Here is a 16,413-nt window from a genome sequence, read left to right as displayed (position 1 = left end):
TGAATAATTACAAATTATTCATTCATCAGATTCTCCTTTGTGTTAACTTCATGTTGTATTTTAGTTTTAAAATAGACATGACACTGAAGAAAGTCTTAACTCTTCTTTTATTGAGTCAGAAATAAGTCATATACATCCTGAATGTCCCTTTTAGGACAGCGGTTTGTATCCGTGTGTGAGACGATTAGTGTAGCAAATTACTTACTTCACAGACTAATTAAACAAAGTAACAGTTTGTTTTTTGGGTGTGTTTTTTTAAAAATAACAACAGCAACACCCCAAACTGAACCAACCTGTCAAGCTGTGATGTCAGATTACTCATGCCACCCTATATGAGCTTCTGCATCTGTATGAAATGAGGGTCTTTTCAGGGACACAAATCATCATTTTGGACATTTCTTTTTTGTTCAACATGCTTTCATCAGAGCAAATGTTTCTTTTTCCTTAAAATGATCACAAATAGATTTGGATGGGCAATTCAGATTGCTCGATTCTGATTTACAATGGCATTGTCGTGTATTTGGGGTATGCTGTGCTGGGGTATTGCCTGCAAAACAAATTACCCGACATGACTTGAGTTTACTCTACTCCGCAGAGCTTTTGTTTGTTGTTGTTGTTGTTGTTGTTTGTTTTTATTTTGTTGAAGCTGAAATGGGGACATTTGTTGTACAGCTTGTTACATGCATGCAACACTCCAGATTTTCCCCCATTTGCTTCCAGACATGCAAGCTAAGGTCTCCAAGTGTTTGGGTTTATGGAAATGAAATGCAGAAGCACGGTCCTTTTGTTTTCACTCATGTTTTTCCCAAGTTGAAGTAAAAGATGAAACAATTGAAACAATGAAACAAAATTTGAAAGAAATATGCCATTTCTTTCAAATTTTGAGGACAAAAAGTATTTTTTAAGGAAGATGATTAAACAGCATGACTGTCGCACAAGTGGCCACTCTGAAAAGCAGTTATTAGACATATGCCACAAATGTTGTGAGTTTTGGGTGTGTGTGCAGTTGTCCACCAGATCTGCTGCTTGTGAACTGAATGTTTCATTTCCCTATCGTCAGCCTTATGCAGCGCTGTCTGAGTATTTGGCAGTACTTTCAACTGCCCTCGCGACCACATACCACATATAACTATGCCAGCCTGGGACTTTACCACATCCAGCTTCATCATCTGCAAGGCTGTGTGAGGCAAGCCACCTGGACAGCTGAGTCAATATTTTGCTGGCTTTTTCCCCCTCCTGCCTTCAAATAGCCTATTATATATCAGGCCTTCTCCAGTTTTGCAGCAAAACAATCGCTCACACATTCATGCAGTTCTTTTAATACTAAACTACTGCACAGCACTTTTCCTCTCACTCTCACTTATACTCACATCGGTATTTTGTCTGCAGCAGCTGTGTTGATTTCTAACTGTACTGTATGTGTACTTTACTATGGTGAAACCACATAGTGAGGTGATAACCAGCTTCAACCAGCTTATCCTGATTGTTAGCATTAGGGTAAGAGAATCCAGATAACGGAAAGCGACGTTAGAATTGATTAATAGTGCAGGGCCCAGTTTTTATTGCTCTGCTACCATTCAACAGGTCTAAATGCACACTGGTCTATTATATATAAACTAAGTGGTTGTTTATAATTAGATGCCTTTGCTTTGCCTGTAAATATAACTGTTGGCGCTGTTATCAACAGATTTTGTAAAGCTCATTTTCGCCAGTAAATAATGACATAATGTTTGTGTACTTTGTGTGTAATGGTGCAACAACATGCTAAAAAGTAAGACCCTGCGAGTGTGGTGTTAGCTTTGCCTACTGGCCTTGATAGTCAGTTACAGTGTTGCTGTTTTTTCATAATCGTTATTTTTTTGGAAAATGTAGATTTAACTGATTTTTAAGGGCAAATAGCTTTTAATATACTGAAAATATAAATCTCTTTGACTTGAGAGTCCTATACTCATTTACATTATGATTCAAAGCAAATGATTAATTTACATTTATATGCTGTCATCAGCACAGTATGCTCTAAATGAAACATGATCCCAGTGTGGCCCACAGTCTATAAGGGGGAAAACATAATCTAAATCCACAATGACAGCAAACAAGTATTGCTTTCAAAATAAACCACGAAAGACAAAGAATATCGAATGAACTGACACCAATACAAAATTACACAGAAAGGTAAATAAATGCACAAACACATTAAAAAGAAACTATTGTTTAATGTTTGTTATTTTAACATAAATGTATACATGTTTTTCACGTTTTTGCTGAATTAAATGGCACATTTACTATTCTATCTAATTAAATAAGCTTGCATTTCTTTTACATCGCGCTTCCAAAACATACCAAAAGTGTGCAAGTGGTGGCCAAATATTGACTTTTAAGCTTGTTTGAATTTTACAAACTCTGTCTTTTCCTGATATTCTGTATTTCCATGTGTGCTTGCACATTGCAATAAATTACTAGACACATTTTGCATTTTCGTAGTAGTATATGAAGAACAAAAAAGGTGACTCAATACTTTTGCACAGTATTGTGCATTCAGTCTTATTGTAATGAAGCTAAAATAAACAAACATGGTGTCAGGAGGTATTGTACAGCAGGGATTATTATGACAAGAAAAATCTCAAAAAACTGACTTAAAAACTGACAGCTTAGTAATATTTCCATTTTACTGTCTATTGTGTTTGTGAATCAGTCATTTACGCCTTTGTCTCATTGTGGACTATTGTAATGACTCTGTTCAAGCTGCTCAACAAACTGTCATTGAAGAAAGTGGGGCGGGTAGTGGCAGCAAGAATCATCGTCCCACATCTGTCAAGAAACGAGGGCCATATTCAAGAGTCTGCTGGTTAGTTAAAAGGCTTGCTGTAAAGCTGTTGCCAGATTTTGAAATGTAAACTGCTGAAGCAGAAAATTCATGTGACCTGTGCTTTAAGGATGCGCTCATGGGGTTTAACACTTTTACATTGCTAAAGATCCAGATAGAAAGTTTAATTTTATACCTAGACAGAAACCTATCATTAAACGAATGATGGTGTTATTTATTTCTGCTGTATGATAATGTAATAAAAAAGCAACATTATTCACAAAGCACTTTGTCTTAATTCACCAAATTTACAGATATATATTTGTGTGTTATGCTAATAGCAGGCTATTGTAGCTTGAGCCTAGCCCCAGCCTGATGTTGGGTGTGTTTGCTTTTTACTGAAGCCACGCCCCAAGATTATTACAAGTTATGACTTTAGTGTAAAATGTAGACGCCCCCCCTCTCAGGGATTATTCACAAAGCAATTTGAGTATCTCATGCTAATAGCAGGCTAATGTAGCCTGAGCATAGCCCTAAGCAAGATATTGGGTATCCTCGGTTCTTTTGGAATTTAAGCTTCAAATTCAAGATCAATTCGAGTTATGCCTTAAGTGTAAAATGTAAAAAACTAACAAGAAATTCCCCACTTACATTATTCATAAAGCAATTTGTGTTAATTTACACGTATAGATTTGTGTATCTTGTGCTACTAGCAGGCTATTGTAGCGTGAGCCTAGCCCCAAGCAGACATCGGGCATACTTGCTTCGTTCTAAATCCACACCCCAATATTACAAGTTAGCACTTACATGACACCTCTTCAAGCAATTGTAGTGCCTCTTGATGTGATTTGACATGTTTTCTGTAGCTCTCTCTAGAACCGCATGAGGCTTTATACTACAACATGCATATATGCAGTGTGTTGTAAATAAACTTTGATGTGTAAAATCTGTGGAGTTCCCCTTTAAGCTGCGGAGGTTTTGATCATTTTGTCCCAGCATATCTCACAAAGCTTATGCCTTTGGGGCAAGATGTGCCCCCAAAGGGGCCAAAAAACTTTTTTTCATTCCTCTGGACAAACACAAAGTCTAAATCCTAATGTGACTCTGACTGCACTCTCATGGTCATATCTCATTGTATTGCAAAAGCTTCTAAGACTTCTCCCATCCTTTATCTGTTATAATATAACGGCACACTCCAGTGATCAACCTCCCTTGTGCTTTCATATTGTTTTGAAACGCGAGGAACAGATGTGGAAAAATGATGGAACTGCTGTGTTTGCTCTGAAGATGAACAAAACAAAAAACTGCGCTGGAAGAAGTCAGCATTTCTCCGGCATATAGTGCCCTAGAGCGAAAGAAACCGAACACCACGGAAGACTGTGCATTTGATCTATTATTTTTTATGACGCAAACGCATTTAGAAGTACGTACTGAGTCATTCAACAGTGAGAGGATTATGTTGTCCCTCGCCACCATGGTGCTGAGCAAAAGTGAGCCCTGCAGCAATCAGTTCAGGAAGCTTTAGCATCAGCCTTCTCTAAACTCAAGATGTCCTGGACTTTTTCTGCTGGTGCCACACAGTGTACACACATCAGACCTGCCTGAACTGTGATGGTAATCCTTCAAGGATTTATAGTGGGAGAGCCACAACAGCCCTGCCACAGACTTCCTGTGGCCTTCAGCTTTATTCAGTGTCTGCGACTGGCACAACTCGTTTGCTATACAGGAAGAAGATAGAATTGGTCGTTTTGTAACACACTTAAAACAACCTGATGTGACAGCGTGTATAACAACTGTGGTGCATAAAACGCCAAGGAGGCATGTTTCATTTGATCTGTTTTTCTTTTTGGAAAATAGACAAACGCTGCCACTTAAAAGCAGCAAGTTAAAGCCCCAAAACTTGAAATTTGATACATTTAGGTCAGACTGTTCAATGATAAAGGAGACATGAAGTGAACCATTAAAGTGAAACTAATTTTCTTAATTGAATTTCATCAGCAATAAATACCGAAGACTAATCAGTTTTCTAATCTATGTTCTATTATCTGTAACACCACCAGTGTGAAATGTACTTGGCAGCAAATTAGGACCAAGCATAGAAACTTTCTTCTTCTTCTAATTCTTCTTCTCTTTTTAAATCCTGGTTGCCCAGCGTGGGTGGCTTTGTTTTAATCTAATAAAATAAAGCAACTGTTTTATTTGAAAAAGATAATACTAGAATATGTTCAGTGAATTCAAACATGTCCTTAAAATGCATGAAGGAAAGATTTAAAATTGTAATTCTGAATTGAAGCCCAGTGACAACTGAAATTGGCATGAATGAAACAAGCAGTTAGAAACCTTTCTCAATGATCAACTCATGAAGAAGTGTGGTAACAGAGCAGCATTTGATCCCAAACCTATAAACTGCTTTTCACAGTGATTCAAAAAATGTGGTTATTATTGTTTTGTTTTTTTACTGTGTTCCCACTTAAATCTTCTTTAAGTGACAAGTCAGTGTCTTACACCATGCTCAACAAATTCAAACTATGGTACCTTCAAGATCGCATTTAGGCCACTGCATTCCTCTATTGCTCTTAACCTGAAATCTTACTTTCAAGCAGCCATAGCCTGCTCACATGTAATAGGCCTGTTAAACCTGGACTACAAAGCTAAACCAGAAAGCTTCAAGTACAAAAACAAAACAAGTCCCCTGCCTTCAGATTTTGCATATTCATATATTCTGTTCAATAGATTCACCAGTTCATGCAGCAGGCACACATACCTACCTTTCTGTTGTCTGAAAAACAATGATAGAATCTCCCACTGCTGTTTGGTTAGGGCACACATTGACTAAAATATGGATGTGACCAAATAATCAAGGAAAAATATTATGTTTGACTTTAATATTAACTACACATGATTTGACCCTTTACTGCACTCAAATAGCACTTATGAAGCTTTCACAAAGAACACCACAACTTGAACAGTTTGACAGGGCAGGTGTATCAATGTGCATCACTTATGAGGCTTAAATTCGATAAAGTATATTTCCCTGCCTTAAATCACATGGTGTCAATCATAATGTAAGACATTAAGATAACATTTTTTAAAAATACACTCATTCAACACTTTATTAGTTACAGTTTGCTAGTATTGGGTTGAACCCCCTTAATTCTTCATGGCACAGACTCAGCAAGGTGCTGGAAACATTCGAACTAAATTCTGGTCCATGTTGATGAGACAGCATCACACAGCTGCTGCAGATCTGTGGGCTTCACATCCATGATGTGAATGTCCTGCTCTATTAGACTGAAACCCAGTGACAAAATAGTGAACTCCTTGTTGTTTTTAAGAAACCAGTTTGAGATAATCTGAGTTTTTTTACTTGGCACATTATTCTGCTAGAAGCAACATTGTGGGCTTACGGGGATACAGTGGATGCAGTCGGCAACAATACTCAGGTGGGCTTTGGTATTTAAATAATGCTCAGTTGGTACTGTAAGTTCCAAATTGTGCCAAGAAAACATCACCCACACCATTACACCACCAGCACCAAGAAGGCAGCATGGATCCATCCCTTTGTGTTATTGCTGTGAGGTGATGTGTTTGAGGTTGTGATTTGATGCTATATAAATACAACTGAATTGTTTCCACCAAATTCAGACCCTCCCATCCAAATGTTTCCACAGAAATTGGGACTCATCAGACCAGACATGCATTTCCAATGTTTTCTTGTGCAGTTTTGTTGACCCTGTTCAAATTGTAGCCTTAGTTTCCTGTTCTTAGCTTAGAGAAGTGGCACACAGTGTGGTCTTCTGATACTACGACTACTCTTCTGCATACCTTGGTTGTAATGTTTAAGTTATTGTTGCCTTCCTATGAGCTTGAAGCAGTCAGCTCCTTCTCCTCTGGACTCTGACATCAAAAAGGCATTTTTTTACCTGGAGAACTGCTGCTCATTTTCTCCCAAGAGGTGGTTTTGAGAGAAAATCCTAGGAGATGAGTAGTTTCTGAAATATTTAAAGAGCGTTCATTGTGGCGTTCAAAGTCACTTAAATTTTTCTTCTCCATTCTGATGCTCGTTTTGAACTTCTACCGTACATTGACCTACATTCCTAAATGCACCCAGTTGCTGCCATGTGATTGGCTGATTAGATACTTGTATTAACTGGTGGCTGGTGAATGCATATACCTACCTATTGGAGGCTACGGCATATGAATGTATACAGGTGATTTCTTAACCCATCAGTCATAGGAAGTAGAATGGATTTTTCTCTTGGTGTGTAATGTAGTTTACGTGACAAGAGCTGTTCATGTAATTTGGTGTAAATTCAGCAAATTAACTGTCCTGTAAGTGAAGCAGGTTATTACGGTCATCATTTTACTTTTTAACAAGGCTGTTCTTACAGCCAGGCACGCCGACTGGAGTTTCATCAGTTTCCTTAGCCCGATCAATCTTGATCAATTGATGCCTATAACGGACAAATTCATCTCAAGGTAATGAAGACACTTAACAATGTTTTTTTTTTTGGCATTGAAGCGCCCCAAGAAGCACTCTTGAAAACAAAAATACTGCTTGTCTGGTAACTTATCTAATTGCCACGGGGCATCACCTCCGCGTTAGATTTCCTTTATTAGTTTTCCGAGCCCAAATGAGGCTCATTAGCTGGCTTGCTCTAATTAGAGGACATATATCAGAAAACTCTAGGGTTTCTCACACTGCATGCTGGGAAAAATGAAATGCCATTAATCAATCTAGCTTCCTGTTCAACATTTTGGACAGTGGAAACAAACAAAATGCTGATCGAGTCAGTGATGCAGAAATGAAGGAAGTTTGATGAACAGAAAAAAAAGAAGAAAGCAGTGAGGTATTACAGACATGCTTTGGTGTAAAGGTTCTCCAAGGTCCATTGAAGTCAGGAGTACTTTGTAGTTTGTTGCAAGAACGTTGGTATAAATGAGTTGTTTTTTTTTTAAATTGAAGTTAATTAGCCAGCTGGTTGTTAATATTTAAATATTTCCTGATATTTAGAACATTAGCTTAAAAAGTGTTTCAGGCAATTTAAAGGGACATACTTTAAGTGTATCTATGTTTTAATTGCTTGGCTTGTGAAGAGCTGTGAGAAGCCTCAACTTACATGGAGGGAAGGCAAATGCAGCCAGCTGCTGGGAACCTGGAGAGATTCCAGTTCCGTAAAGAGAGCAGAAGTCTTAGTCAAGATCATTGTATGCTTTCAATTTTGCACAGCCCTATGCGTTCATTTCCCCATGCCATTTCTGTTTTCGAAATGACACTCCTTTTGTGCAGCTTTTGAGACCCTCATGCATTTTAACAGCTCTCATGTCATTTTCTAAAACGATTTTGTTACCCTGCGGGATATTTGTGATTCTTTTAGTCAGTTGCCAAATTGAAAAAAAAGAAAATTTCTTTTTAATCCACTGGACTAAAAAGAACTCATCCTATGTTTTAATGATAAGCCCGTTTTCTTTGTAGATTTGCAGATAAATATTTGTCACTTTCAAATTATTCATTTTGATTTTTTTTTTACATTCAGCGTTGGCTTGCTTTTGCCACAGGGACTGGATGTTGTCATTTGTGGCCACCATGTGCGGTACTCTGAAAGCATCAAAGAAGGTTTAAAAAAAAGTTCTTTTCTGTTCATTTCTCACAACACTGCAAAGTAAATACACCAACAGTGTCTGCATCTATTCTGGAAGCACAATATTGCTCTAAACAGTTTGGTGGACAAGCATCATTTCCCTTCAACAGAAATGAATGATTTTGTTTCATCTTATTCTCATTTTGTGCATAAATATTTTCACACTTCAACCATAATTCATTATTCTCTCATTTAAAAAAAAAAACGGAGAAACGGAGGTAAAATTCCACTGGAGAGAGACATCCTGAACTCACAGTCTATCTTTGGTTTTGTTATTTAAAATTAACTCTTCATTTACCTGCTTGCTTAATTTGCTCTAAGTAGTGGCTAACATTAGTTAACCATCCGGTCATTCTACGTTGGGACATGGTTGAAGCTGATGTGTACAAAATATGTCCATCTGCAACCTCTCCATTACGTAGGAGGAGCCCTTATCTCATTGTCACTGGTCACTGGTATGGCTTTGAGAGAGAACACTTCTAAGCCTTCTGGCAACCTCTAATGCACTGAAGCCATTGAACAGGCAAGGCAAGAGGGGCTGTATTGACTTTGATCTGAAATGAGCGACTTTCATGGTCAATTTTACACGGGCTGCTAACTCTGAGCATCAGTTCATCCCGAGCCTTTCAGCCACGAGGAAATGAGATTCTTTCTTCACTTGAGGATCTACTGCAGTGTGAAGACCAGACGCGCTCTTGTCTTGAGACACACACACACACACACACACACACACACACACACACACACACACACACACACACACACACACACACACACACACGTGCACACACACTCAGATGCCTGTGCACACACTCACACACCATTGACCAATCTCAACAGTGGCACACACTTATCCTTTCAGTAGCATTCTTGGAGAAATCAAAAAAAAAGTGTGATATTTAACTGCATGCTTTGAATGGTTAAAAAGTAGTGCCACCTAGTGGGCAAATATAAAAATTAAAAATTGAAGGCGAGTAGTCTGAAATAAAATCTTAACATAAAGGCATGCGTTACTTGATGTCAAGATAAATGTGGGATCAAAAATGGTATTTTCAATGATTTTCAATGGAGCATTTGTGGCAAATCCATGACCGATAATGTTCCAGTGTGTGGTTTTTTTTTATACAGATATGCTTTTATTACATGTGTTTGGGATTACTGTCATGTTGAAAAATTGTTGAAAATCTGATTGTGCTTTTCTTTGTTCATAATGCCATCAGTGGTAACAACATCTCCAAGTGGTTGAAACGCAGCTCCAGACCATGACAGAGCCTCCACTGTGTTTTACAGGAGGCTGCAGACACTGTTGTACTGCTCTCCTGATGTCCTTCCTACATACTGATGATGATTTCATCCAAAACTTTAAAATTTGGATTCAACACTCCACAAAACCTGTTGCCCCTGATTTTCAGTCCAGCTCTTATAAATTTTGGCACACATATGACTAACGTCTTGACAGCCACCCTTAATCTGAGACCATTTCTCTGTTAATGAGGCTTCAGTGAACAGTAGATGGATAAACTACGATGCCACAGGCATCTCACAGATCCTGTATGAGGTCTTTGCTGGATTTGTCCTTAATTGTTCTTTAAGGACAAGATTTTCATATACTGTTCATGTGCTGTAGATAGTTTTTCAGCACTGCCACGTCTTATTTTGTCCTCCACTTGAGCAGTTTCCAAAATTTTAAAAATACACTTTTGGATAATAGGTCTTTGTGAATTGATTTGTTGATGCTAAAATGCTTTTATGCCTGTCACACTGTGTTAACTTACAATTTTTTTTATTCATTCAACAGAAGAAATTGGAACAAATGGTTTGTTTTTGCAAAGGTTTTTATTCTTTGGTAAGGTGTCTTTTAAGTGTGGATAAAACACTGCCTCTTCCATTGAGTTTGATGCCTTTTTTATACTTTAATGATTCACGGGACAGTATTTAGTGGTTTAACAAAAATAAAAGCAACATTCCTCTGAAAATGGTCACGTACACAGGATGACTGAAAAATAGTGAAAAAAAGAGCAAAAACCTTTTAAAGACTGAAGAACTTTTGTTCAAGACCACTTTAAATATTCTGTCTCCTTTGAAGGAAAATATAAAGAAATGAGTGGTGACTCAAGACTTTTGCGCAGAACTCTATGTTTTAAATTGAGAGGAAACCATTTGTTACCTGGGAGGTCGGTGGGATCCTGGGAATATGGCTACTAAATTGCATAGTGTTGCTCTTGTCACACATCGTAAATTAATATTCATCTATTTTCTTCCAAGTTTTCTCTCACCATTGTCTCCACCTAAAGAGATAAAATGTTCGAGGTAGCTGAAACCTAAGCCAGCGCATTGGTATGATGATAACACCTTCTAGATATACTGGCGGCAAACTTGGCTCAAAATGTGAAAATACTGAATTTAAAAATTTGATCCGTTTCCGTAAACATCACCTTCTTTTTCAGCTAGACTGCAAGGACATACCTTTGAAGATGAAATCCTCACTGCTGGTTAAAAAAGCAAAAATAACCCCTTTGATTCCTCCCCTTAAGGTTGCCATTGGTAATTCTATGTGACTAAATCACAGAGTAACATACATACACACTGCTGAAGTTTCAAACGAGGCCAACTGGAAGGAAGGAAATCAATTGAAAAACTTTACAGTACACTTTGGAAGATTATCCAAAAAGTCTGTGCTCAAAGAGACAGAGATATGCTGCCAACAAAAATGGACCATAAGGAGGAGAAAAGGAGGCACAATATCTGCTCTGAAACATGTCTCAATCTCTTAACTAGTAAACAGAAGAGACATATTTTTCTTGAGGGAATAATGTGCCTCTTGACGCTTGAAAAAATAGTCTGCAAAAATGGAACGCATTCAGATTTGGTAGCTAAGCTAATGAACTAAAGCATACAAAAGCCAATGATTGTCCAAAGATTTCTATTAAAAGTAGGACCTGAACATTATCCTGTTATTTTCTGGTCAAAAAGTACAAGTCTCTCTCACACACACACACACACACACACACACACACACACACACACACACACACACACACTTCTGATTATATATGGTTCCAGTTGAAAGGGGCTGTGTCATCTTCCAGCTTTTTTAGGAGCCATGCTATGTGGAGCATCTCTCCCAGTGGTTCGCTTGCTAAAGAGCTTTGGCAAGTGGGAGATGCAGTGGGGGTGAAGTTTAAGGATGAAATTAATTAAAAATGCAGGAGAACATCAGCAGACTCTTTTCTCAAAGCAGGCACTCTCACGCTCTCTTCTGGTACGTGTCACATAAAGTGCATTTTCAAATCATCTGCTGTACAGTACTGCTCTAGTCATTTGGCGTTGCAAGCTCACCGTTCCGTCAGAGGCTGGATAGGCTGGGATGAGATAAAGAAGAGAAGCATCTCCGATACTTCAGCGTGCTTTTGTTTTGTTACTGCAAAGGAACTTAGCGGTACGATAGTCTTTTAGTGAGCATTAAGCTCTAATTTCGCTTACTTAATCATCAGCAAGAAGAAGGGAAAACTCAAAAGATATGATTGATGCTACACTGAAAAAAGTGATATTGGCTCCTTTTAGATATAGCATATTTTATTTTGGTATATCTTTATAATTTAAATGAGTAATTCCTGTCCACATATATAATTCGAGTAACTCCAGAATACGTTCCCTGCGTTTTAATCCAATTAATTTTAGTTAATTAAATGTAGCTCAAAATGCTTAAGTATGTTTTTCATAGCCTCCTCCTGGGCCATTTTGCGCATGCGTTAGGACAGGCCACCATTTTGCGTGCGGACTGAAAGCGGACGTTTTGTGTGCTGCAAGCGGGCTCAAGTTAATCACACAACTTCGTGTAAAGGTGGACTAGCTTTGGTAAGTAAACCTTTTCCGGTCGTTTTTGTTTTATTTTTTTTTACCTCAGTCAAAGCATGTTGACTCTTTAAGATGTGTGCACATGGAGAAAGAAGTCTAAGTAGTTGTACACCTCTGAACTTTGTCGTGATTTGACTCAAGCTAGCTATGTGCTCTATTAGCTACTGCTCTATTAAAAGAGTAATTTAAAACTGCTACGTTAAATTGTCATGTTTTTAGCTTAGTTCTGGTGGCACATTTTGTACTAACAAATTATGTAACGAGGCAATTTCTCTGTTGTAGTTAGCTGCAAAGTTCACTGTACAGACAGCCTGCAGTTTTAAATTGAGAAATCGTCCCTCCCGCCACAACATTGGCATTAAGGAATAGTCGGGCGGGGGAGGGGGCTTCTGAACGCACCTGCACAGTACCGCGGTAAAGTGAGCCGTCATTTGTGAGCCGCGGTCAAGCCAGCCGCCTCCTATCCGCCGCATAAATTTCCTTGCGCTTTTACACCAGTCTTTACGGTAGCGCCTTTTCGCTTTATGTGCCGATTGAAAGCCTATACCCGCGCACACGTGCACGCGCGCGCACAAATTACAATGTAACGGCCCGATACAGTCAATACAATTATGGAAATGTCAGAAATTCATTAAAAATCATCCTGAGTAGTTGATGTACAACTTTCAACACATCCCCCCTCTGGGACACCTACTGTACCTGTGTGCCAGGTTTCAGCCAGATTTACTGTAGAATTCCTCAGAAATTAAAGGGTACTTGTATTCAATGCAGTCGGCCAATACAGTAGAATTATGTCAATTTTCAAAAATTCATTAAAAATCATCCTGGGTAGTTGATGTCCAACTTTCAACACATCCCCCCTCTGGGACACCTACTGTACCTGTGTGCCAAGTTTCATCCAGATTTACTGTAGAATTCCTCAGAAATTAAAGGGTACTTTATTCAATTCAATACAGTCAATACAATAGAATTATGTCAATTTTCAAAAATTCATTAAAAATCATCCTGAGTAGTTGATGTACAACTTTCAACACATCCCCCCTCTGGGACACCTACTGTACCTGTGTGCCAGGTTTCAGCCCGATTTACTGTAGAATTCCTCAGAAATTAAAGGGTACTTGTATCCAATGCAGTCGGCCAATACAGTAGAATTATGTCAATTTTCAAAAATTCATTAAAAACCATCCTGAGTAGTTGATGTACAACTTTCAACACATCCCCCCTCTGGGACACCTACTGTACTTGTGTGCCAAGTTTCATCCAGATTTACTGTAGAATTCCTCAGAAATTAAAGGGTACTTGTATTCAATGCAGTCGGCCAATACACTACAATTATGTCAATTTTCAAAAATTCATGAAAAATCATCCTGAGTAGTTGATGTACAACTTTCAACACATCCCCCCTCTGGGACACCTACTGTACCTGTGTGCCAAGTTTCATCCAGATTTACTGTAGAATTCCTCAGAAATTAGAGGGTACTTGTATTCAATGCAGTCGGCCAATACACTACAATTATGTCAATTTTCAAAAATTCATGAAAAATCATCCTGAGTAGTTGATGTCCAACTTTCAACACATCCCCCCTCTGGGACACCTACTGTACCTGTGTGCCAGGTTTCAGCCAGATTTACTGTAGAATTCCTCAGAAATTAAAGGGTACTTGTATCCAATGCAGTCGGCCAATAAACTACAATTATGTCAATTTTCAAAAATTCATTAAAAATCATCCTGAGTAGTTGATGTCCAACTTTCAACACATCCCCCCTCTGGGACACCTACTGTACCTGTGTGCCAAGTTTCATCCAAATTTACTGTAGAATTCCTCAGAAATTAATGGAAACATTTATTCAATCTAATACAGCCAATACACTACAATTGTGTCAATTTTCAAAAATTCATTAAATATCATCCTGAGTAGTTGATGTACAACTTTCAACAGATTCTTTCTCTGGGACACCTCCTGTACCTGTGTGCCAAGTTTCAGCCAGATTTACTGTAGAATTCCTCAGAAATTAAAGGGTACTTGTATCCAATGCAGTCGGCCAATAAACTACAATTATGTCAATTTTCAAAAATTCATTAAAAATCATCCTGAGTAGTTGATGTCCAACTTTCATCACATCCCCCCTCTGGGACACCTACTGTACCTGTGTGCCAAGTTTCATCCAAATTTACTGTAGAATTCCTCAGAAATTAATGGGTACTTGTATCCAATGCAGTCGGCCAATACAGTAGAATTATGTCAATTTTCAGAAATTCATTAAAAATCATCCTGAGTAGTTGATGTACAACTTTCAACACATCCCTCCTCTGGGACACCTACTGTACCTGTGTGCGAATTTTCATCCAGATTTACTGTAGAATTCCTCAGAAATTAAAGGGTACTTGTATCCAATGCAGTCGGCCAATACAGTAGAATTATGTCAATTTTCAAAAATTCATTAAATATCATCCTGAGTAGTTGATTTACAACTTTCAACAGATTCTTTCTCTGGGACACCTACTGTACCTGTGTGCCAAGTTTCAGCCAGATTTACTGTAGAATTCCTCAGATATTAAAGGGTACTTGTATCCAATGCAATACAGCCAATACAATAGAATTATGTCAATTTTCAAAAATTCATTAAAAATCATCCTGAGTAGTTGATGTACAACTTTCAACACATCCCTCCTCTGGGACACCTCCTGTACCTTTGTGCCAAGTTTCAGCCAGATTTACTGTAAAAATCCTCAGAAATTAAAGGGTACTTGTATCCAATGCAGTCGGCCAATACAGTAGAATTATGTCAATTTTCAAAAATTCATTAAAAATCATCCTGAGTAGTTGATGTCCAACTTTCAACACATCCCCCCTCTGGGACACCTACTGTACCTGTGTGCCAGGTTTCAGCCAGATTTACTGTAGAATTCCTCAGAAATTAAAGGGTACTTGTATCCAATGCAGTCGGCCAATACAGTAGAATTATGTCAATTTTCAAAAATTCATTAAAAATCATCCTGAGTAGTTGATGTACAACTTTCAACACATCCCTCCTCTGGGACACCTACTGTACCTGTGTGCCAGGTTTCAGCCAGATTTACTGTAGAATTCCTCAGAAATTAAAGGGTACTTGTATTCAATGCAGTCGGCCAATAAACTACAATTATGTCAATTTTCAAAAATTCATTAAAAATCATCCTGAGTAGTTGATGTCCAACTTTCAACACATGCCCCCTCTGGGACACCTACTGTACCTGTGTGCCAAGTTTCATCCAAATTTACTGTAGAATTCCTCAGAAATTAAAGGGTACTTGTATCCAATGCAGTCGGCCAATAAACTACAATTATGTCAATTTTCAAAAATTCATTAAAAATCATCCTGAGTAGTTGATGTACAACTTTCAACACATCCCTCCTCTGGGACACCTATTGTACCTGTGTGCCAAGTTTCAGCCAGATTTACTGTAGAATTCCTCAGATATTGTCATGTTTCGGCCGTGTGGCAGGCAGGATGAGGACCCAAATTGCAAACTCACAGACACGGGGGATAAACTCAAAATGCAGCTTTATTGCTGACAGGTGATAAACAATAACGTTGATACAAAAGCAATGCAAAACTACACTAAACTGGGAAAAGCTAAAGTAACATATACCGGAAGACATGGGGAGAACCACACACGGCATGAGGGAGAACGCGACGCCGAACAGAGGGAGACTCAGACAGAAATACACAGAGGGTAAACGAGGAAAGTGGGCACACACGGGGAACACAGGTGACACTGATAATCATAACGAGACAGGGCGGGGTGAACTGAACATGACATGTACAGGCACAGAGGTTCAGACAGGAGGAGAGAGAGCACGGGGAAACACAGACATAACGGGCTGGGGAAACATGAAACAACCACAAAGGGAGACGAGGGCTCATAAATACATAGAGGGCACACAGGGGGGAGAGAGAGCACGGGGAGAACTTAGACATAATGGGCAGGGGAAACATGGAATAAAACATAAGGAGAGACGAGGGCTCACAGATACACAGAGGGGCACACAGGGGGTAAAAGCCATGAAGGGAAAACACTTAGGGAACAACACAACAGGGCAACTCAGAAAACATGGCCTAAATAAG

Source organism: Rhamphochromis sp. 'chilingali' (assembly GCF_963969265.1).
Source record: "Rhamphochromis sp. 'chilingali' genome assembly, chromosome: 12".
Taxonomy (NCBI): Eukaryota; Metazoa; Chordata; class Actinopteri; order Cichliformes; family Cichlidae; genus Rhamphochromis; species Rhamphochromis sp. 'chilingali'.
Note: the sequence above shows the minus strand (reverse complement) of the source record.